The 24935-nt window shown below is 36.5% G+C and overlaps 1 protein-coding gene across 4 annotated transcripts in view; it reads left to right on the forward strand.

Moving 5' to 3' along the window:
* The window catches only part of LOC112048880 (fibronectin type III domain-containing protein 5), a 167157-nt gene that overhangs the window by 130397 nt on the left and 11825 nt on the right, over positions 1-24935 (forward strand). The window lies entirely within an intron of this gene.

Consider the following 24935-nt stretch of genomic DNA (forward strand, 5'->3'; position numbering starts at 1 on the left):
CTAATCGTACTGATCATACGAATCTACTGTAAAATTAAAAGTCCATATAATGCGATGCGTCCGTCACGTACGTTGCGGATCTGTGACGCCTGCCTAACATTAGTTTGTGTATGCTACAGGCAATCTGTGAAATTCAGCTATTCTATACAATGCCGAGGCAATGTATAGAATATCGGAGGCGGTCTGGTAATTTATGAAATATTTTACAGTAACTAATTTTAGAGCTCTGGGGTTATTACCAATGATGTTAGAAGTAAAAAGAAGTAGATAGATTATACGCGGACCGCAAGTGGCACGTTAAAACTATGCTAATTAGCAAACCTGAGCTCAGACGCCGCACTGTCATCGCGCCGTTGACAACGCCGCTGAAATAATTTTTGTATGACAGTTGTAAACATCGAATGTGGTTTTTGTCAAATCAAATCAAATCAAAAATCTTTTATTTCAAGTAGGCTCAGTTTACAAGCACTTTTGACACGTCAGTTGACTCTTTGTAAAGATTCTACCACCGTTAGAAGAAACCGGCAAGAAACTCAACAGTTGTTAAACTGTCTTATTTTTCTCACGGCAAATACAGCTCAGCTAAGTTTACCAGTCAGTTTTTCTATATGAGCACCCCGCTGAAGTTTACAATCACAATCAAAGGTCACTCCCAGGAAAACTGTGGAATTCACCGTGTGGAATTTGTAACCTATCTACCTCTTTTTTCTTCTAACATCATTGGTTATTATTGGTTGGTTTACAACAGTAACTTAAATTGGTACCTACCATGCCACAGATTCCCATAGCAAATATTTTTCAGAAGTTTTTAAACGTGGTTATGCCTAAAGACATGTTCCGTTTCCCCTTCATTCAGCTGCACCTTCGCGAATATCGTTTCTATTATACAGTTCGCCGGTAACATACACACACAAACGCACTTGTTCTGTCATATTGTACCACATCCAAGACCAAACGGAGCTCCCAGAGTAGATTGATTATAACATTAATTGACAAATACCAGATACGTAGTGCAAAGGCTCGCGTAATGCCTAGAACTTGACGCCTCAAGGTCATTGAAAATGAAGGTCTAAGATTGCAGCACAAAGACAGGGTTGCGTTAGCGTGATTTCTATTCAACCGCATTGCACCATTTCTATACCGTAAAGGTCGGGGAAATCCTCTTGTTCACGAAGCTATGCAGAGCAGTTACTTTGCGCCAGTATTTATACTATACTAACATTATAAAGAGGTAAAGTTTTTGAAGTTGTACGGTAATCTCTGGATTTACTGAACCGATTATATATTTTTTTTTACTAATAGAAAGATACATTATCTGTAAGTGTCAAAGGCTATATTTTTATCTCCGTATTCTCACGGGAACGGAAAACGGACGTCTGTTAGTATTTTAGAAGTAGCCGACGCTCGCGGTATTACCTGTGTTCCTTCTGTTACCGTGTGAATACGGAGATATAAAATAGCCTGTGACACTCACAAATCTATTAGTAAAAGAATTTTCAAAATCGGTTCAGTAGATCCAGAAATTACCCCTTACAAACTGTACCTCTTTATATTATTAGTATTCATTACATTCACACATTTAGGCACGGCAATGCAACAAGTGAGGAAACGGAGTGTTTGATGATTGGAGTGGTTTTTGATTACTGTTTTTAATTTCAGAATGTTTGCGCATATCATTAGTGCGAGTAGACATGCTTACGCAAATATATGTTAGTGGACCTTTAATACCCCGCCTTTTTTTAATCTAAAATAAAATTTTATAGAAATAAAGTATCAGAAGTTGTAGGGGGTAATCACTACTAAACCGATTTCAAAAAAAAAATTGCTAATAGATAGCCTCCTTATTTGTGAGTGTCATTGGCTATATTTTATCTCCGTTTTTTCACGGGAACAGGAACTACGCGGGTGAAACTACGGGGCGACAGCTAATACCTAGACTATGTGGGGCTTAGACCCACTAACTTGCTGCGATGTGGGTTGGTGAAATTATGGTACTAATTTAGATACCTGCGTAAATATCACTTTAAATGTTAATGATAATGACCGGAACCGACAGCTGACTATACTCTCCGAGGTATGAGGATGTGCGGTATGTAGTGTAATATGCATATATCATTTGTGCGAGTAGAATTGCTTTCGTAATAGGGAATGCCCATCTCTGGCAGGCCTACCCTATCCACACGACAATTTACTTATATATAAAAATCTTATTATAGCTATTTTATTAATTAAATCTTTACTTTATCAAAAAAGTTCGCTTCAACGTTTTACTAGATTCATAAATTCATCTTTAATTTGTCCAACGGGGACCAGCAAAGTTCGTTGACCATAGTTTTACGACGTTTTTTGTAGACTTTCGATTGGTTTGTTTGTTTGTTAAGCTTGTTGATAAGAGAAAAAAATATACAGCTTCAAATTGTCCTTCGCCGGCGAAGTTTTTGAACAAGAAGAGTAGGTACTACTACTTTTAACAGGTCTGGCTGGTGGGAGGCTTTGGCTACGGTTTTGCCGGTAGGGTGGTAACTAGCAACGGCCGAAGCCTCCCACCAGCCAAACAACATTACATTATAGAGAAGCCAACCGATAAACTTTGTAATAGAAACACATTATAAAATGAAATTCCGTTTATAGCCGTCTTTATAGGATTATAAACAGCTGGTACACCTCTTTTTGATGGACTCGATCCATAAACTTTTACATCTTTTATAAACTACATTATATTTACGACATTTTCAATATTACACATTATTACAATACATCATATTATGCTAATTTTGCAGATACTAAAGCGTCATGGTAATCGATTAGATTTGGTAGATATAGAAAGACTAAATGATTACATACTTTTTTCACTTTCAGCGGTGGTGAAAAAAAACTTTAAATATAATTTTTATTACTTCAGCTTACTGATATCATCAGAAAACACGAGCGATTATTCAGGAGATTATTTCATTAAAAATAAGTAAAAAATTAACCGTCCTCGAAATATAACGGTTTTATTTTGTAACTTTGGAAACCTCCCATTCCATTACGTTACGCTTAAATCGTCAGATTTAACGTGCCCACCAATAATTAAGGGCTCATACTTGGTGGAGGTACTGAACAACGTGAAAAATATCCCTTAAGTTCATCTGCTGCGCTCGAGTAACTGCAAAAATCGCTTCTTCGGTTCCCCTACTTCAATGGACAAAGCCCACGTACAACGTCATTGCAGTCGTTCTATATCTTAGACCATTGTTAAGTCCAGTCCATTGCTACCAGTTCTTAAGATCCTTTCTATATGCCGCGCGTTTGGGGTCATAATATTAAAAAAATAATCTATCATCAGAAATAGTCAACAATAAGGTTAAATTAGTTAGTATAACTAAAAAGTAAAAGTGCATTTCGAAAATGACGATTTGAGCGTAACCTAGAGGAACGGGAATATTATAAAGGAGTAGGAAGATTGCAACTTTGTAAACTAGGCCTTAACGGTCTAAAAGGGACCCATAATTGGTGGAAATACTCAACAATAAGCAAGGTATCCTCCCTCATTATATTAACCCCCCACGCAAAAGAGGGGTGTTATAAGTTTGACATACGTGTCTGTCTGTCTGTCTATCAATCGGTCTTTGGCACTATAACTCCTGAGCGATTTCAATTTTGATTTTTTTTTGTATGAAAGATGACTTATGGTCGAGTGTTTTCAGATATGTTTGATGAAAATCGGTTGAGCCGAAAAGTTCTGGGGGTTGAAAGTGGGGAAGACTAATCGAATCTGCAAATATATTTGAGTGGGGTCTCAAATGAAAGCGCACTTAAAGAGAATAATGATGACTTGATCGAGAGTGTAATTAATAATTTCATGACCTTCAAGGGTTTTATTTTAAATTTTAAATTTTATGTTATGTTCATTAGCCGCTCTCGAGTACGTACCTAAATCCCAAAATCCGTGTATCATAAATGTGTTTTCCAAAATAAGGTCGGTTTGGTTATTTACCTATACACAATTTTTGTGTACCGCTTGCATGTAAATTTTGCTTTCCCACGACCAATTAATAAAACCAAATTGAAATTCACCACTTTGTTTCAACACCGCCGAACCACAAACGCGGCCGCGTACTAAAGAATTTTAAAATCGTACAACAGGGACAATACATTGAAATACATACGAGTATGAATTCGATGCGGTATAAATTAAAAGTTTGCTGTTTTTTGCACGTGGGAGCAACCTATTCGAAACCAAAATATTGGGTTTAATTAAATTCATACACCACATATTTCTGTAGGTATGATTGGATATGTTGTAGGATTAGTACCCTCACTTATGATGAAACTGAAAACCTTCTTATGTAATTTATCACTACACTAACATTACAATGTAATAAAAATAATAATTATAAAAAAAATATTATAAATAATTTCACTCATTAAATCTGTTATTTGTATTCTTATTATTGTACACAAGATTAACTTTAAAGTGCTATTTTTTACTTATTAAATTTATTTCTTTATTTTTCCTAAATCCAATCGTAATTTTTAATTTTATCTATATACTCTTTATAAATAGGTATGCCTAAAGCAATATTTTTTTTATTCTTTATTAGTAAGCCCTTAATTACAATCTCACCTGATGGTAAGTGACGATGCAATCTAATATGGAAGCGGGCTAACTTGATAGGAGGAGGATGAAAGTCCACACCCCTTTCGGTTTCTACACGACATCGTACCGGAACGCTAAATCGCTTGGCGGTACGTCTTTGTCGGTAGGCGATACGGCGAGGCGGTACGATGCCGTGTAGAAACCTAAAGGGCGGTGGATTTTCATCCTTCTCCTAACAAGTTAGCCAGCTTCCATCTTAGATTGTGTCATCACTTACCATCAGGTGAGATTGTAGTCAAGAGCTAACATGTCAAGAATAAAAAAAATTAATGTTATACAAAAGTGCTTTATTTCATCAGTTTTGTAGGAAATAGTAGTCTGAGACGGATTTGACGTTACTCGATCTTGTGTTGGCTCGTGCCTACGCTAGGTGGCGCGACTTGTTTCCGAAAAAGTGGGAGTTAGAGCGGGGGAGCGATTGGGCACGATATAATGCGCGCACCGTACGGTCGGCTTCACTGGTCTCGTGGAGTTCAACCTGTCTTCAACTGTTGTGTCATCTTTCATGGGTTACTTGGGATAGGTGGGGAGAATAACATGAGCAGTAAATGATGAATGTCGGCTAGTCGAAAGGGCACCCTTACACCTGCACCCGGAGTCAAAAGCCTCTGGGTCTGCTCAAGGTATTCTGTGCCGTTCTAGGGTCTTATTTTGGTTACAGTTTGATTTGTTAATTGAGTTGTCCTGACAAATATTGTGAATTTATAACTTTTGTTCATCATTGGTTTTCTTCTTATTTTTTTTAAACCAATTCGGAGTTTTTTTTTTTTCTAAAAAAAATATAATAATTTATACTGCTTTCGAGCCGCCGCGTTGATTCAATAGATTCGAGTCCCGAGGAGCTTTTCATCCAAGATATAAATTACATCAATTCTTACCGCCTTCGAAAAGACCGTTTCTTATTCACAAATAATGTGGCAAATATTCCCTACTGACAAACACACAAACTTTACGTTTACAGCAGTGGAAGTCAATCGGTTGATACTGACGATAATTAAAAAAATAGTTATTCTGAACTATGATAAAGAGATCCGTGATAGCCCACTGGACATGACCTCTGCCTACGATTCCGAATGTCGTAGGTTCGAATCCGATCCGGAACATGCACCTCTAATTTTTCAGTTATGTGCATTTTAAGAAATTAAACGGATTCAAACGGTGAAGGAAAAACATCGTGAGGAAACCTGCATAGCTGAAAATTTTCTTAATTCTCTACGTGTGCGAATTCTGCCAACCCACATTTGGCGCGCGTGGTGAACTATTGGCGTAACCCCTCTCATTCTTAGAGGAGACTCGTGCTCAGCAGTGAGCCGAATATGGGTTGATAATAATGATGATCATGATGATGAACTTATAATAATGTGTGATGTTTAAAAGAGCATTGTTGTTTTTGAATTTTGTATGAATATTTTTCGTATAAGTACGTAACGACCCACTAAGGCTAAGAATAAGGGATGTAGAGCTTACATCCACCACGTCGCACCACTGCGGGTTGGCGGGAGTTTGTTTACTGTACGCCCAAGCCCAGCTGCTAGTAAAATTTCATAAAGACAAAAAATAACAACTTTGTTGACTGATTCAAGTCTCCTACCTATAGTTAAATCGTGTTGCTATTATAACTGTAGTTAGAATTTCGAAACTTGCCCGTATAATAATGTCTGCTGACTGAACTTGAACGCGTTTAGAGCATGGTTAATGTTACTGAAAATGAAACTATTCAGTTTGTACTTAATTATATTATAAGTGATACTCGATATTCCAGTACCTACTGGTTCCTTTGGTTTTTTTTTTAAGTTGAACCCTTAACTACAATCTCTCCTGATGGTAAGTGATGATGCAATTTAAGACGAAAATCGGGCTAACTTGTTAAGAGGAGGATGAAAATCTACACCCCTTTCGGTTTTTACACGACATACCCTAACCTTGGCGGTACGTCTTTGCCGGTAGGGTGGTAATCAGCCACAGCCGAAACCTGCCGCTAGCCAAAAAATTGTTAGTTTGGTTGGCAATGAATTAGAAGATTCTTGGTTCGAGACCCGAATCAGGTCAACGAAGTTGTTATTTTTTTATCTTTATGAAATTTTACTAGCAGCCTGGACTTGGACATACAGTAAACAAACTCCCGCCAACCCGCAGTGATGCGACGTGGTGAATGTAAGCTCTACACCCATTATTCGTAGCCTTAGTGGCTCGTTAACCTTGTCTGATGATAATGAAAATAAACTCTTATTCTTCGCAAATCACGCAAATAACTTCAAAACATGAAAAACGTTAAAATAAAATATTTAACTATTGAATAGTTTGTAGAGAACATTTGTTTCAATTAAATTAAAATAAATAATTTAATTATTAAATAAATTCAAACAAATGATACGAGATCCGGCATAAGAAATAAGGTATACCCTTATCTGTTATTTATTTGTGATAAGAAATAAATTATAGGAAATATTAACATTGACACTTTGTAAATACATTGCCTAGTTAAGTATAGGAGGCGTCCACAGATTCGCATCGTACGTATTGGTCGCATCGCATCAAACAGATTTTTAGCGATCCGTATAATGCGGATCAGTGGACGCACTTGTATGTCTTTCTATGCAATGAATACCTAATAAAATCCTTTTGATGCGATGCGTCCAATACGTAAGATGCGGATCAGTGGACGCCTGACATTGGGATATATATTTCTAATACCGTAGCGTAATTGTAGACCATAATGACTATATTTTTCATCACATCAATCCACAGTCACTTCGGTTCTATATCTTAACGTCTGTTTACTAAACATTTTCCTTATTGGGCTTTATCAGACGCTAAGTGACCAGGAAGTGGATCCTCTTCTATAGATATTTCCTGTCACTATCGATAGTGATAAATAATGGAGCGAAAAGTCCATTCATTACGAAAACTTCGCAAACAAATCTCATAGTAGGAGTTTAGATTTTTAGTTGTGGTACCTGTTAGACCAATAATTTACTTATTATGTGATTAAAATATTCTATCTAATAGTTGTGTATTCATATTTTAAGTACCTCGTCACGGTATTTTTACTTTCATTTTATGTGCCCACTTAACGTTTGTTTATTAAACATTTTCCTTATTGGGCTTTGTCAGACACTAAGTGACTAAGAAGTGGATCCTCATCAATACTTCCTGTCACTGTCGATTTAAGGAAAGTGGCTTTTAATGAAGCGAAAATACCATTAATTACCAAAAATTCGCATACAAATCTCACAGTAAGAGCTTAGCTTTTTAGTTGTATTTGTTCAATAATTTACTTTTTATGTGAATTAAAAAAAAAAACATTCATACAGCCGAACGTAGAACCTACTCCTTTTTGGAAGTCGGTTAAAAATATTGTAGGAAATAGTAATCTGAGATGGATATGACGTCGCTCGATCTTATGTTGACTTGTGCCGACGCTAGGTGGCGCGACTCGTTTCCGTAAAGAGTAGGGAGGTTAGGGAGGGGTAACGGTCGGTTGGCGGGAACGACTTGCGATATAAGGCGCTCGTTGTACAATCGGCTTCAGTAATCAGTATGCTCGTGGCGTTCGAGCCGTCCACATTTCTTGTTGTGTAATTATTTATGGGTTACTTGGGATAGGCGGGGGAGAGTGACTTGAGTGGAAAAGGGGAGTGTTTGATAACAGTCAAAGGCGCCTTTAACCCTACACACTACGTTCATTAGTGCGTGACTCCACTCAAAGTCATTCTCTGCCATTCTTCGGGTCTTATTTTGGTTACAATTTGAATTGTTGAATAAGTTGTCCTGAGAAATGTCGTGACCATTGTTCGACATTGGTTTTCTTATTTTTGTAATCCACTTCTGAGTCTGCTAAAAATATACAATGTAATAGTTGTTTATTTATATTTTATACCTTGTTACCTTGTACCACGATACTGTTACTTTGGTTTTATTACGTGCTTAGTGTTTGTTTACTAAACATTTTCCTTAATGGACTTTGTCAGACACTAAGTGACTAGGAAGTGGATCCTCATCAATACTTCCTGTCACTGTCGATTCAAGGAAAGTGGCTTATAATGGAGCGAAAAGTCCATTAATTACCAAAACTTCGCATACAAGTGCCCAAGTCACTTATCACATTCTCCCATTGTTGCCAAAGTCTTGTATTAACTGATTTCATTTACGACGCTTTTGTTAATTTTGAATATCATACACTATTGTTAACTTTGCTTAAGTTTGATTTAAGGGAAGACAAATGAGAGAACTATAACCCCGTCGCAAAATTGTTTAAGTATTTACATTAATTAGTGTAGGAGTTAAGCTCAGTGTTTGAAATTTGGTCATTACACTTTATGTATATTTAATGTAGATAGTGATTATTTACATTTACTTTACATGTTTTGTGAGCGAAGCTGTATCATAACCAATGATGTTCGAAGAAAAGAGGTAGATAGGTTATACGCGGCACGCAAGTGGCACATTAAAACTATGCTAATTAGCAAACCTGAGCTCAGACGCCGCACTGTCGCGCCATTGACAGCATGCTGAGGCCATGAAACTAGAATTAACTTTTAGTAGAAGTCTTTTTTATGTTTCATTTTCACTCCTAAACCATTTAACCGATTTTAATCATTCGTTCACCAATTAAAAGCTACATTATCAGCAAGTAACATGGGATACATTTTATAGCCGTATTTTAATAGGAACGGAAATTATGCGGGTTAAATCGTGTGTTTTGTTTGATTGGTTAAGAAATATCCAGTCATCTTTACAACTATTCACCGTTTATATTAATGTTTATAGTAATTTATAGACTTCTTTTGTTTTCCCCATTCTAAACTAAACTAACTAAAAAAGTTCCAAATTAGGAGCTTTATACTTTTCTTCTTCTTATAAATTTTCCTAACCCATAAAACGTTATTTTAGCTTTTATTTATTAAAAAATTATAAAATCAACTTTTTACTTTAACGCTGATGATGTACTTAGTAAAAGAGTTTAAAATTTTCATCCTAAGCCCACCAATCCGCATCAACGAAGCGTGGTGAGTTTAATCACCATATCCTTTATAAGGCGAAAGGCCTGGCCTTCTCTACAGGAGTAGGCCGTTAAAGTAGGTTGATAATGATGATTCCCCCATAACTTTCAGAAGACAAAGGACGCAAAGGGGCTTAATACAATCTGTTGTAACTTCGGCTTATTGAGAACAATGCTGAGATTAAGTCCTAATCTATTGTATGTTCGGAACTAAGATGGATATTGTAATATATTCAGACCCACAGGATTCTGTAAGGCTTTTGCGTATAAGGAAATTCTCTGGTATGCAGGTGTTCTCACGATGTTTTCCTTCACCGTTTGAGAAACGTGACATTCAATTTCTTAAAAACGTAGCCTGCCTAGATGTAAACAATTATGTAGCTTATATTTCTTGTAAGTATTTTCATTTAAATTTAATAGTTTGTTGGAAAGTTGGTAGTATTACACCTCGTACATCGGAGAGCCAGTTAAGCCGTCGAACCCAGTCATAATCATTAATATCTGATTACCCTAAAGCCCGCTAAGCAGCACCAGCAGCGTGGTGGGTTTTAGTTCCATATTCCCTCTCCTATACGAGCAAGGCCCCATAATATGCCGTTAAAATGTTGGAATGTTGGATTTTTTCATGATTTAGGTATGAGAAAAGTATGTAGTTGCCTGAAGACGAAAGTCTTTGAACAGTGCGTGTTGCCAGTGATGACTTACGGATCCGAGACCTGGTCACTAACTGTGGCCCTCATAAAAAGGCTCAAAGTCACTCAGCGGGCGATGGAGGGAGCTACGCTTGAAGTTTCTCTGCGTAATCGAAGCATAAATGAGATCCGTAGAAGAACCAAAGTCACTGAAATGGCTCAGCGAGTCGCGAAGCTGAAGTGGCAATGGGCAGGCCTCATAGTTCGAAGAGCCGATGGACACTGGGGTCCCAAAGTGCGCGAATAGCGACCCTGCATCGGAAAGCGCAATTTTGGTTGACCCCCCACTAAGTGGACCGAGGACATCAAGCGGGTCGCAGGGAGCCGCTGGACACTCGCGGCTCGAGACCGTTTTGTTTGGAAGTCCATGCAAGAGGCCTATGTCCAGCAGTGGACGTCCGTCGGCTGTTAATGATGATGATGGTCATAATTATGCAGTTCTCGACTGTGTACACAAGAAAGTGCTTCAGGGTTAATCATTATTATTATTGCATCTGGTCTTACAATATGATGTGTCGAGATACACAGCATAACGGCTGTAATGATCCGCTTAATGAACCACCTGACAATGGCCACAGTGGATTAAATGACCCGTAATTGAATTCGATACTACCGTTAATTAACATGACTGTATACAGTATTATATTTAGTATAGATACAACGTGGTTTGATTGGATTAATATTGAACCGACGACATTACAGATGCACGCAATAATGAACATTGAATGACGTGTGATGAATATACGTATAGGTGCTGATATACATACATACAGCATTCACTCGTTATGAGCATTCGTGCGAATGTTACGTCACAGAAAAATACGAGAACATTTTAGCGAGCATTCTATCGAGCAGATTTGCTTGGAGCTTTTTGCCGAGCTAAGATGTTCTGTTTCAAAATTCTCAAGATGTTCGTAGCAATATTTGACTCTATGCTTTTAATATTAAAACGGCGAATGCTCGTTATTCTGTTACAACTGAATGCTCAAGTCTATCAGCACCTTTATCAGCAGCTATAACCTCGCTGTAATCTTATGAAGTAATAGCATGTGATGCAAATATTTTATAATAGAGATATGTCACTAGCGCGTCAAAACTGAAGCGAACAAAAGCGGCTAATTGTCTTAATTTTATCGAGTCGCATAGGAAGCAACGAAAGTTAAGTTAAAGTAAATAATACCTAAATATTTTATTCAGTGTCGAGTTGGGTGTTCAGAAATTGTAGAAACTGTATATATACATTAATATGTATTGGAATTAAACACAGAATTGTGCATGTTTGCACTCAGTGGCTAAATTCGTATCACTTTTTGCGGTGATTTTGTAGTCTACATATCTATAGTATAAATTTTCGTTCATGTGATGGTCATTTAATTAAAGCTGAAAGTTAGTCTGGCCATCCTCCGATTAAATAAAGGAGAAAAATGGAGTTTGGACCGTTGTGGCTTTGGGAACTAATAGGTTTTAACCCCTTACCGCATACGAAGTCACAAGATTTTTATTAATCTACCTACATCCTAATTATTTATTTATTCGTGAATTTTTATGTGTTTTTGTTAATATACGTCAAAAGTTAGTTGTTAATTTATTTTAGTATTTGTACTGGGTGGTCAAAAGTTTAAGAGGTGTCAAGAATTGTGAATTTTATAATTGAAAAAAATATATTAAAGCGGTTACTGAAATTGTTCAGAGGAGCTGTTTTAATAATTATGAATATGAAGTGAATGTGCTTACTTCACTTCTTTCCGTTTTCTTTAGTTTTTAGAGCACGCTGTTTTATTGGTCATATATGGCTTCGTATGCATTCAAGCTAGCTTTAAGAATTTATACGTATCTTTATACGTATAAATTCTTCTTGCTTTAATGGATCATCTAAGCATAAGAACTGTATTCCTAGTAATGCCTTTTTGAGTGATGACGATCATTCCTCAGACTCCAAATCTGAATACCAACCAAATGTTAAACCTAAATTCATTTTGGACTAAATGCATACGAAGCCATTTATGAACTGTAGTAGTATGAAAGATATTGTTCAGGGAGACTGCATACGAAGCCTGGCTTTGTATACTATTTTCTAAAATAACATTTATATATTTTTCGTAGTTATGACTAATTATTGTTAGGGTATATAAAATATATTTTCATCAAAAAACCGTTTTACTTAAATCTTCTTCATAATTCGTGTAATAAGGGGTTAAGGGGCCTAACAACGTGTCTTGCGAAAGGCTAAATGATTTCTCATCATAATGTGCCGTAAATATAAATATCAATTTTATAAAAAAGTGACAAAAATAAATACGTAATATCGTGTCCATTTATACGAATTACAATGTTATAATTACCCCTGTAAAGCGTCATGGAAAGTTTCATTGTTGACCTTGATGCCAAGCTCGAGCGATAGCTAATGGATATCGAAGAACATTAAGTTAATTGAAAAACCAAAATCATATAAAAATCCAAGCCAGGACAGGTGTCGTGCTTGTCTGCAACATTAACATCAAAAAGTAATTGACCCAAAACTGGAAGATTATCGACGGTTTGCATGTTGTGGAGTATTCAGCTCTTAATATCATGTCCGTTCCCTTCGATACACTAGACTGAACGTACTATAGCTTGGCAAGTTGATGACACTCCCATGATATGCGGGCAACGGGGGAACGGACTGCGCGGGTTGAAGTCGTCGTGTTACGAACGAATTTGCCATGCTATAGTGATGTTTTGTAATGTCACCTTATCACTTTCATTCGTTGATGTACTTTTTAACCCCTGACGCAAAAAGATTGGTGTTATAAGTTTAATGTGTCTGTCTGTCTGTCTGTCTGTCTTGCACCATAGCTCCCGAACGGATGAGGCGATTTCAATTTAGCTTCTTTTGTATTAAAGGTGACTTAGGTAAGAATGTTCTTAGACATATTTGATTAAAATCGGTTGAGCCGTTTAAATGTTGTTGAGGGTGAAAGTGAGAAAGAATTAACGAATGTCTGAAAAATACTCAAGAGGGGTCTCAAATGAAAGCGCACTGAAAGAGAATATTGATGAATTGATCGAGATTTCATGACGTTCGGGAGTTTTTCAAAATTTTATGTTATTAAACAACTTCATTATCTTAAAAAAATGTAAGTTTTTCATTCGACCCATACACATATTGATATTGTAAAAATTACACAGCTTTTTGTATATTATGTTAGTCTATACCAGCTTCTAAGCACGTGTGCCAAACATGTATTAGTATTTAGGTATGTATGTCTGTCAGCGAATTTGGATTTCAATTCTTTTACCTTCACTTTTTCGCAATTTTTCGGGAAATCATGGATTTTTTCGGGCCTTTTTGTTAATCCAGGATATTATCTATGTTCATTTTAAAATCAATTAAGTAGTTGCGACGTTAAAGAGTAACAAACATCCAAACATGCACACACATTTTCGCGTTTATAATATTAATATGATAATTTATATTTTTCATATAATGATGAAAGCGGATCTAAATGCTTCCAAACATCTTTGTCATTAAAAGAAAATCTCAACCCTATTATAGTCTTAAAGGGTGATTACAAATATAAGAAAACTAATGTCGAACAAAGGTTATGATTCACAACACTTGTCAGGACAACTTAATTAACAAATCAAACTGTAACCGAAATAAGACCCTCAGAATGGCAGAGAATGACCTTGAGTGGAGTAACGTACTTGTGAACGATGTGTGTAGGGTTAAAGGTACCTTTGACTGTATACAAACACTTCCCTTTTCCACTCAAGTCACTCTCCCCGCCTATCCTAAGTAACCGATTAAGAATTACACAACAAGAGATGTAGTCGGCTCGAACGCCACGAGCACACTGAAGCCATTACGAGATCGAGCGACGTCATGCCCGTCACAGACTACTATTTCCAACACTAAACGGCGATAACATTCGGCCATCCTGGTGGCGCATCCGTCCCTGGATCGCGTCCGTCCCTGATGCAGTTGCGTTTACACTGACAACTTGAGCGTGTACAAACCTCTATTGAAGGTCGTGTATGACTCATTTTTAATCGAATGAGTGTGTATGGGCCTTGTGTATCTAGGGTTATGTATAGTTCAAGTCACCATTGTATCTAAGATCGTGTATGACTCATATTTATCGAAAAATGGCAGTAGGGTTACTTAATCTGGTAACCAAAATTCACAAATTTCAAACAGTTATAAGTTGCAATTATTAACACGAAATCTATACGGCAATATTTCGCGTCTTGTCATAATATTAAAACGCAAAATTTTATCGAAAACACCGTGAAACACAATTTCTGTCCATACCGTCAATACTACATTTATACGGTCAATACTTAAAACTTCAATTCACGATTCACACACTATTAACTTTCGAATTTAACAATACCGTAATGTAAAAATCGGTGTACTAATTACTCAATTATTTTGTTACCCTCTTTTATGAAAAATGTTCTCTCATACTAGATTTAACAAAGAAATGTAATACGATTTGATTTAGGGTAGTTTAAAACTTCGTCGTTATCTTTGTTTATTTTGTGGGCACAAGTTCTTTATCCCACTTCTGATATTATAGTCTTAAAGGGTGATTACAAATATAAGAAAACTAATGTCGAACAAAGGTTATGATTCACAACACTTGTCAGGACAACTTAATTAACAAATCAAACTGTAACCGAAATAAGACCCTCAGAATGGCAGAGAATGACCTTGAGTGGAGTAACGTACTTGTGAACGATGTGTGTAGGGTTAAAGGTACCTTTGACTGTATACAAACACTCCCCTTTTCCACTCAAGTCACTCTCCCCGCCTATCCTAAGTAACCGATTAAGAATTACACAACAAGAGATGTAGTCGGCTCGAACGCCACGAGCACACTGAAGCCATTACGAGATCGAGCGACGTCATGCCCGTCACAGACTACTATTTCCAACACTAAACGGCGATAACAACCCATCAAGCTATTATCACTTCTTTTATGACCATATACGGGTTATACCATTGGATTTTGTATACACGATAGTTTCATTCGATCTTGATATTGGAAAGGAACACAATACAGATGGTTGGGGTGGGCGTTGAACAATCTCTTGCAGATCGGGGCCAAGTAATCGGGAGAGCTAGAAATTGTTCACGTTCGCGTAAAAGGAGCAAATTTCGTATAACAACATGTACAAATGTAAAAAGGATTTAAGTGAACAGTTTTATTCTTTGGTACTAACTAGTAATTCGAATAAGGCGTTTGCGTGAAATTACAGTGCTCTTTGTGAATGCTTTAACGGGTCCAATTTGCTTCTTTGAGGTTATGTTTTGCTCCAACTGCTTCTTTGGTTATAAGCTAATAATGCTTTACTTCACGATGTCCTGCTTTCGTATGCTCCCACCACTATGGGATAAAAGAGTAAAAACATCTTCTTCCCGACTTTAATATGTAGGAGGTAGGTATCCTAAAAAATATTTTCAAAGGTTTATTTAACGACTTTTCGGACGTTTAATATAGCTACATACTAACACCTAATTACTGCTTTGTAGTACTAAATAGTCTTTGAGCTTAACACAAACGGACAGATGGACATGGCGAAGCTATTAGGGTTCCGTAGTTAGCACGGTACCCTAAAAAATGGTCGTAGTTTGTCCTGTAATTTCGACGTAAGAACGAGTTTAACATAAACTTGGAAGTCTTTGATTTGAAAGATTTGTGCTTCACTAGCACAAGTTGGATTATAATTTTGAAGTGGTATTTACCAGTTTGAATAAGCGCAATTAAGCAAGATTGAATCTTGTACTATTATGTATTCTGTGATTAAACTTCGGTAATCCGTCCTGAACACCTTACAAATTACATTTTAAGAGTTTTAGAAAGTTACATCGTTTCCTTTACTAAATCATGGACAAAATAAGCTTAATATAAAACTGTATTCATAATTATCATTTATTCATATTTTAAAAGACTTTTTACTCTTAACGATCACTCATCATTATCAACCCATATTCGGTTCACTGCTGAGCTCGAGTCTTCTCTGAGAATGAGAGGGGTTAAGCCAATAGTCCACCACGCTGGCCCAATGCGGATTGGCAGACTTCACACACGCAGAGAATTATGAAAATTTTCTGGTATGCAGGTTTTCTCACGATGTTTTTCCTTCACCGTTTTGATACACGTGATATTTAATTTCTTAAAATGCATACAACTGAAAAAGTTTGAGGTGCATGTCCCTGACCGGATTCACACGGACGCACACCCTCCGGAGGCAGAGGTCATAACCACTGGGCTATCACAGTTCATTATCAAAAATAAAATAGAAGCTCAATTATTTAAAGCCCTATCCAGAATATCCAGCGTCGTAAACTATTAACCTAACCCCTCTCCTTCTGAGAGGAGACTCATGCTCAATACTCAACAGTGAGCCAAATAAGGGTTGTTAATGATGATGAATAATCCAGAATATGATCCCCAAACCTCGCAATCTGAAGCCATATACGTTTACCACTGGATCAATGATCATGTTTTGCTATAGGTACGCAATGCCGATGGTTTTCCTCTAAAACTTCTAGCCTATTCTAGTAAACTATTACTTTAATTATGTTTATACTATTCGTAATATAAATAACATTTAGAAGTTAATACAGAATACAACAAGAATGTTTGCATGTTATATTATTTTTAATGTGACCAATATTTAAAAATAAGCTTTGATCTGATCTCTTTCAATAGTCCAGTTGCAGGGAGCGAATCCTTAACCATTCAGAATTCAGTACAACCCCTTTACCGAAGCTACTGAGTATATAAAATTGTTATCATATAATATGTGACCTAATTAAAGCTTTGAGAATTCTCGCTTTAAAGCAAATCTAATGTCAGAACCGTATTATCTTAATTGAGATCTGTTTTATCTAGAGAATAATATAATTTTCTCTTCATCTTGTTGTACTAGTATTTCTGATTATTTCAAATGAGTTCTCAGCACAAAGATGCCATTTTCAAACGGATAACTCCCAAGAGATCGTGAGCATAGAATATTTGTGATTGTTTCAAGTTTCTCATTTTAAAAGTATGTTAGGAATTATATTTGAATATATTTACTAATAATAGTTTTTTATGGTGGGAAAAGGAAAAAGTATCAAAATACTTGGACCTTGTTCACGATATTATGTTATACTTTCTTAATTTTCAAATCTGTAAGAATCTTATATAATAAATTGATCTTTTCCGTCTAAGCGTATCTAATCATTGATAATCGGGACAAGTATATTTCGGTACGAGTTGTCTTTTTTGACACACTTGACAGCATAGGTACATTATTTGATGGGCTTTATCATATTATAAGGCGAAATTAGTCTTGACCTTAAAAGGTTTTCCCTATTTATTTTATTCGAATTACTTTATGAACAGAGCTTTGATCTTTTACTTTTACTTATAACTTACCATAATATATCTATTGTTTTACAATAATTTTCACAAAAGTCCAAAAATGTCCACTTGCCTATCGACAGATTGTATTTTAATTATTAACATAATATTTTTGATTAAAATAATAATTATACAGCTGGTTAATTATTCCCGAAATAGTAATTACACTGGTAATTAAACAAATGGTACGCGCAAATTGCATTGACCTACGTAGGTACATAATTAATTAAAATATTATGCATTTCCAAACAGTCCGATGCTCAATGCCTTCGTGAAGAGTCATTGATGAAAACGTTTCAGTGAACAAATTAATAGGTAAAGGCTTTTATAATAAATTAATGTGATAACGAATGGATGGCGTGTATGTAGGCGCAATAGTACGTGTTAGCTAGAAAGTAGGACATATGGGTGAAGTTATATTTTGTCGTGGCGTTTTTATTACAAGCATTTATTTAACATACAATGTCAACATGTTTGGGTCAACTTGCAAGTCAGGTTTAACCTATTTTTTTTTCTTTACAAGTTAGCCCTTGATTACAATATCACCTGATAGTAAGTTTGATGCAATTTGAGATGGAAGCGGGCTAACTTGTTAGGAGTAGGATGAAAATCCACACCCCTTTCGGTTTCTACACGACATCGTACCGATACGTCTTTGTCGGTAGGGTGGTAACTAGCCGCGGGTTAAACCTCCCACCAGCCAGACCTGAACCAATTAAGAATACCTCAATCGGCTCAGCTGATAATCGAATCCAACCACGCGTGACGTCAAATCTGCCTGACCAATTTATAACATTTTAAATATGAAAATGATGATTATTTTATTTTATTACTAACATGTTAAATTATCGTTTGACTGCGATTGTACCTAGGATTCAGTGACAAGCCAGTTCAAAGTATGTGCTAAAATAACCGATAAAATACAAAGAAACTGCAAGTTTATTTGGCATTGATTCCGTCGTATTTTTGACGACTACGTTATCAAGCGACAAGTCACTCAAGACCAAAGAATTAGCATGCCTATGTCGTGTGGAAGGTAATCTTTTCGTACATCAATCTCCTATTGGAGGAGGTTGGGCAAGAAAGACGAAGGATAGTTTGTGGTTACGCGCTCATGAAATGGCATTTGTCCTGGAGTGGCGGAATACTGGTTGATTAATGATTTAAAACTTATTTCGTGGTTGTTCATTATGAATGTTATTTAACCCCACGATAAAACGACGAGGAACGACGACTGAACTGAAGTTGCGTGATGAGAAGTGAAGTCAGCTGTTCTGCCCCTAACAGCTGACTTCACTTCTCATCTCGCAACTTCAGTTCCGTCGTGACCACGATCCATGCAACTGGGTCGAAATATCGACATTAAAAATCTCGTCGTTTTATCGTGGTATGTACCCGTTTAAATAACATTCATACTGGTTGATTATTATAGGAATAGGCTGCATCGCTTTGCGGTAGGTACTACATGTATTACCTAACTAGTTTTAGTCTTGCAAGTTCGTTGATGATACTCCCATGCCATGATATGCCGACGACGGGGGGAAAGACTGTGCGGATGTGAAATCGTTCGTGCGGGGAAGTGAGGTACATCAGTCGTGGGTTTTCCATTTATCGATACACGACCCCGGCCCGCGCGGACCATCGTGAGTGTTACGAACGAAATTGCCAAGCTATAACTTTTTATATTTCAACGTTTTGACATTCTATATACGAGTAGCGTACCTATATATCTGACGGTGCTGAAATTTATAACAGCATTTTCTTAAGGTCAAGAACAAACGCCTAAAGATTAGATGATTATCTTCTTAAATTATACCACACTTAAGTCTGAAAGCTGAATATTTTAGAGCCTTAAAATCGAAAAGTCTTGGATTCTAACCCTTTCTTTATGATATAATAATTTTGAGTAAGTACCTAAATGCACATATTACTTCTAAATTACAACAAACTTTCGATTCCATGTTTGAATACTAATAATTTCGATTAGAATTATTAGACAAATGTGATGCAGTTATTTCTTTTTTAAAAATGTCATGGCACTAGAATAGCTGTGGTTTCATATTCACAGAATATCGATATGGTAATAAATAGACAATAATTATTTATTGTGGAATGTTGAGTCAATTATTATTGCTCCGATATTCGTTATAGTCATATCGAAGGTCTTATAGCGGAAATATTTGACCAACACCTTAACAAGCTTTCGCTTAACTGCTGGATCAAGGGTCGGGTACAGAAGGCAGTGATTCTTGAGACGGCGCGTATTGTGAGGAGGTTCCTTTCTCTGGAGCCCTGACCACTGTTTGCTTGGGCACTAAAATGTACCGCAGTGAATTGTTAAAAATTAAAAAAAGGACAAATAAATTAATAATTAAAAAAAAATATTGTTGAAAATATAACGCTTAGACAATGAATTAGATTAATAAAAACTGAAAACAAACGAAGACTTAACGTTTCGTGTGGATGTCAAAAAGTCGATGTGGAGTCTATTATAGGACTCAGAAGTGATTACAAATATAAGAAAACTAATGTCGAACAAAGGTTATGATTCACAACACATGTCAGGACAACTTAATTAACAAATCAAACTGTAACCAAAATAAGACCCTAGAATGGCAGTGTAGGGTTAAAGGATCATTTGACTGATATCAAACACTCCCCCTTTCCACTCAAGTCACTCTCCCCGCCTATCCCAAGTAACCCATAAAGAATTAGACAACAAGAGATGTGGACGGCTCGAACGCCACGAGCACACTGAAGCCAACACGAGATCGAGCGACGTTTTATCAGTCACAGACTACTATTTCCTACACTATTTATTAAAAAACATGTAAATTTAAAAGCGGCCAACGCGGCGATATCAAGTCTGTATCAGAGTGGTTGTTCAAATAACATGATGCGCAGGACGTGTGCTGTCTCCTGGACCGCTGCTTCCAATACCCTCGGCGGAGCGCCCGCGACTGTGGCTGTCAGTTCGCCCTGCTGCATGCAGCGCCGGACGAGCTGACACAAGCCAGCTAGCGGAGTCCGGCCCGCGCAAAGACGCGGGCTTGCCCTCACTGCCAATGCCAGTGTTCCGGTTGCGACCACCAAGTAAGCCGTAGCACGCTTACTAATGTGTTCCAATAATTCCAAAGTACAGTCGCGTCACTACCAACCGCAGGGTTATTATGTATATCGGTGTACCATTGAAGTAATGAGTCACTGCGACGTTTTTCATCTTATTTTCGTTTATCCAATAATCTAATATCGTATTTTCAACGAAATTACATAAGTATCTTCATTCTATGTAAAGTGGTAATAGTATAAAAGTGGTAATAGCAAGTAATTAGATTATTTCAACGAAAACCCGTTATTTACGTAATTTCGTTGAAATAATCATGTTAGATGATCGTAAAACGAAAAAATGACTGCTATTTGTAGTCAAGATCATTTCGTTGAAATGACTATATTAGATGATTATAATTACGAAAATACGATGAAAAACGATGTAGTGACTTATTATTTGAATGGTACACCGAGTTCCGTAATAACCCTGCAGAACACTTCGCTATACACGCACGCTCGAAATTGTTTTTATATGCACAAAAAGTCTCCATCACAATTGGATTTTTCACGTTTGCTCATGAATTTTGCTCGAACACCAGTGGCGTGCTGCTGTTTGCGGACATTTTTCTTTTTTTTATTATTATTATTATTTGTATTTATTATATGTTACGTACAGTGAGTTTATTTGTTGTTATATATTGTTCTATGATTAATGTTCTTTTTAATTTTAGAAAGAGAGCCTGTATTAGCCAGACACACTTCATTTTATGAAGGCTCAAAGTTTGTCAGGTCACTGCTACCATAGATAAATACACTAGCTAATTTGGACCGTATTAGCTTTGAAAGGTAGGTACCAGATTTCAAATGTCCACATGTCCAAGTGTTATTTCTCTATATTGCATCAACGACGTCACGAACGGTGGCATTCTTACGTTGGAATGTCTAGGCAACTCGTACGAAACCATTTGCATTCACAATTCTAATTCGTACTGCAAACATTTGGAATGGCTTTGTGTTGCCTGACATAATTAAAACGCCTTTAAAGCAAGAATAGACATCTTTTAGGTAAGCGGGCTCTAACTTAGACAGCATTAAAGTTTTCCATCAGGCTTAATTGGAGTCAAGAGTAAGTCTATATTGTGTAAAAAAAATCTGAGGGTTATCATGAGATTACCTTTCTATGTTTCGTCAGATACTTAGCTTTGTAGCAACCGTTCGCTACAGACCCAGGCTATATATATTTTGTGAACCTAACTTAAAGTTCACTTTACTCTGAATAAAGTTGAGGTTTAAACCTTAATCCATGTTTATAAATATGGCAGTTTAAGTTTAATCTTTAAAGGTATAATATTTTTTAATCTAACCTAAATAAATTTTAATATTTAAATGTGTTTTTCGAAGGATTGCGCAGAAGCAAAGTGACTTGCGATTGACATGATTTCTAATGCCGCGAAAAATAATAAAAAAATAATCTTTATTTGCCTGTTAAAAATCTGGAAACTCTTGAAACTTCCTACCTTCCAAAACCCCATAGTCCAAACTCTGTAATTGGCTACCATATTTATGGTAGGAGCATAGACATACATTTTCAGCTTTTATAAAATGGGGTATGTCTGACTATTGCAGCCTCTTAGTTCAGTTATTTTAATATATTATATCATAAACGGTAATCCGATGAACATATAGATTTACATACGAATTGTTTATCGTACACTTCCCGTCCAGATAAAACCGCATAATTTACACAAATGTTAGGTTTACTTTTACGGGTTAATACGCAAAACATTCCCATGTTTTATTCATAGATATTATGGTTTACCGAGAAAGTGAAAAACGAAAATTTTGATACGTAAAAACACAACATATCTACGGGTACTAATGTTTTATAGAGGTAAAGTTTGTAAGGTAGCAGGGGGTAATCTCTGGTTATATTGAACCAAATTTGAAAATTCTTTTACAAATACAAAGCCACGATATTTATGTATCTCGTGGGCTATATTTATCCAGTTATCTCACAGGAAAGGGAACTACGCAGGTAAAACCGCGGGTCTGGTATAAAAAAAATACTTTTTTGATATCCTTACATTTTCTATGCGAAAATTGCAATTCCAATGTTTTAAATTACTTTTTTAGTTTCTCATTTAGTATGAAGCTGGAGAGATTAAAAATCTCTTTTAAAACGGAACGTCCCTACACAAAGAAGTTAAATTGCTAAGCTAAAGTGAATTCTGTATAAAATTAACTCGGTTAGCGTGCGTGCACGATGAAGTCGAGAATGGTGTTAAATGCAATTCCTACCTATCGCACTTCCTTCGTCTTTGCATATTCCCGGTAACTATTAATCAGGGCCTTTCTATTCTTACCCAGTTAACATTTAAAAGGTTAAACGTTCGTGTTCACGCATTTCAATATACCTAACCTAGGGATATTACCTTTGCGATACCGTTTTAAAAGAAACAGTAATACCTCTTAAAATTGCTTGAAGGACTTATGGAAATTGGAACCCAACGTTGGTTGACCCTATACCAGATATATAGCTAACAGAAAGCTGCTTCATGCAACCGGCTGTTGGTTAGAAGTCCTGTATCCAGCAGTAGATGTCCATCGGCTGGGGTGATGACGACCTTTATTACCTTGCTTCAATGAAAAATTATTCTAGTCTATTTTTATATATTATAATAGACATAAACTAATATATAATGAAATCTGTATAATTTAGCATTATTACGTTAGGATAATTAGGATAGGAGATGGAAGGAATTAAATATCACGTGTCTCAAACGGTGAACGAAAACATTGTGAGGAAATCTGCATACCAGAGAATTTTCTTAATTCTCTGCGTGTGTGAAGTCTGCCAATCCGCATTGGGCCAGCGTGGTGGACTAGTGGACTAACCCTTCTCATTCTGAGAGGAGACTCGAGCTCAGCAGTGAGCCGAATATGGGTTGATAACGAAGTTATAATCTGTAACAAAGAACACTTACACGTAAAATATTCGTCGAATATCAGCAGCAAAATGAGTACGCAATAAAACGTATAATAAATTCAGATCGTAACAATTTACAGCCACTGTCATCATCGTACTAAACGTTCTTGAATGCGCTTCAAACGAGCCGTATCAAATATAGGAGCATAACACAAAGTATTTCATTTACTCGGTGGGAAGTCGTATACAACTTTTAACATTCCCGTTATCACGAGTGCGAGAACAAAATGTTTTATTGGGTCATGTTGCCAGCGTAATAAATACAAAGCGCCAAGAATAAAAACTCGAACAATAACTTGTGGGTCGGCGAAATGTGTTATAACATAACTAATGTGCTCTGGTTTGGTTAAGGGTTTTGTCTTAGTCTTTTGGTCAAGAACATAAAATGTTCTTTTATAAATATAAATTTCAATTACAACAAAGTCACTCAGCTTATAATAGAAGCAGGCGTTTTTATGCGGAAGCTTTCTGTGCATTGAAAAGATGTTTTGTTTTTGTTTTGTTTGTATAACAGGGGTTAGGCCAATGGCCTATGGCCTAACCCCTGTTATTCAATAGTCCACTACGCTGGCCCAATGCGGATTGGCTGACTTCACACACACAGAGAATTAAGAAAATTCTCTGGTATGCAGGTTGCCTCACGATGTATTCCTTCACCGTTTGAGATACGTGATATTTAATTTCTTAAAATGCACACAACCCACACCCACCCCCACCTTCCGGAATTGGAGGCAGAGGTCATATCCACTGGGCTATCATAGCTCACTGGGTTATCACAGCTGATTATAACTTACTGAGGTTGAATTTAATACTCTTTCTTCATAAAGAACAGCTTTTTACCTAAACATAGGCTACCTATATACCTAACTACCTAGGATCCTAGTGCTACTGCTATATACAGTCCTCTCAGTTAAATTATAAATTGATATTATTATCATAATTACTAGCCTATTTTAACCCCCATAAAGCCCACTTTGAGCTAGGACGCTTTCGCTTCTTATAGGAGAGAAGATATGGAACTCAAACTCAAACTCTATTGCGGGGTATTAATGTTTAATTCATTAACGAACACTATCAGTATACATAAAAGCCCGCGACTCCGTTGGCGTGAAGTTCAGTTATTTACGGATCCCGCGGGAATCATAGAGAGAAAGAAAAGCTCAGTATT

Source organism: Bicyclus anynana, chromosome 14, assembly GCF_947172395.1.
Source record: "Bicyclus anynana chromosome 14, ilBicAnyn1.1, whole genome shotgun sequence".
Lineage (NCBI taxonomy): Eukaryota > Metazoa > Arthropoda > Insecta > Lepidoptera > Nymphalidae > Bicyclus > Bicyclus anynana.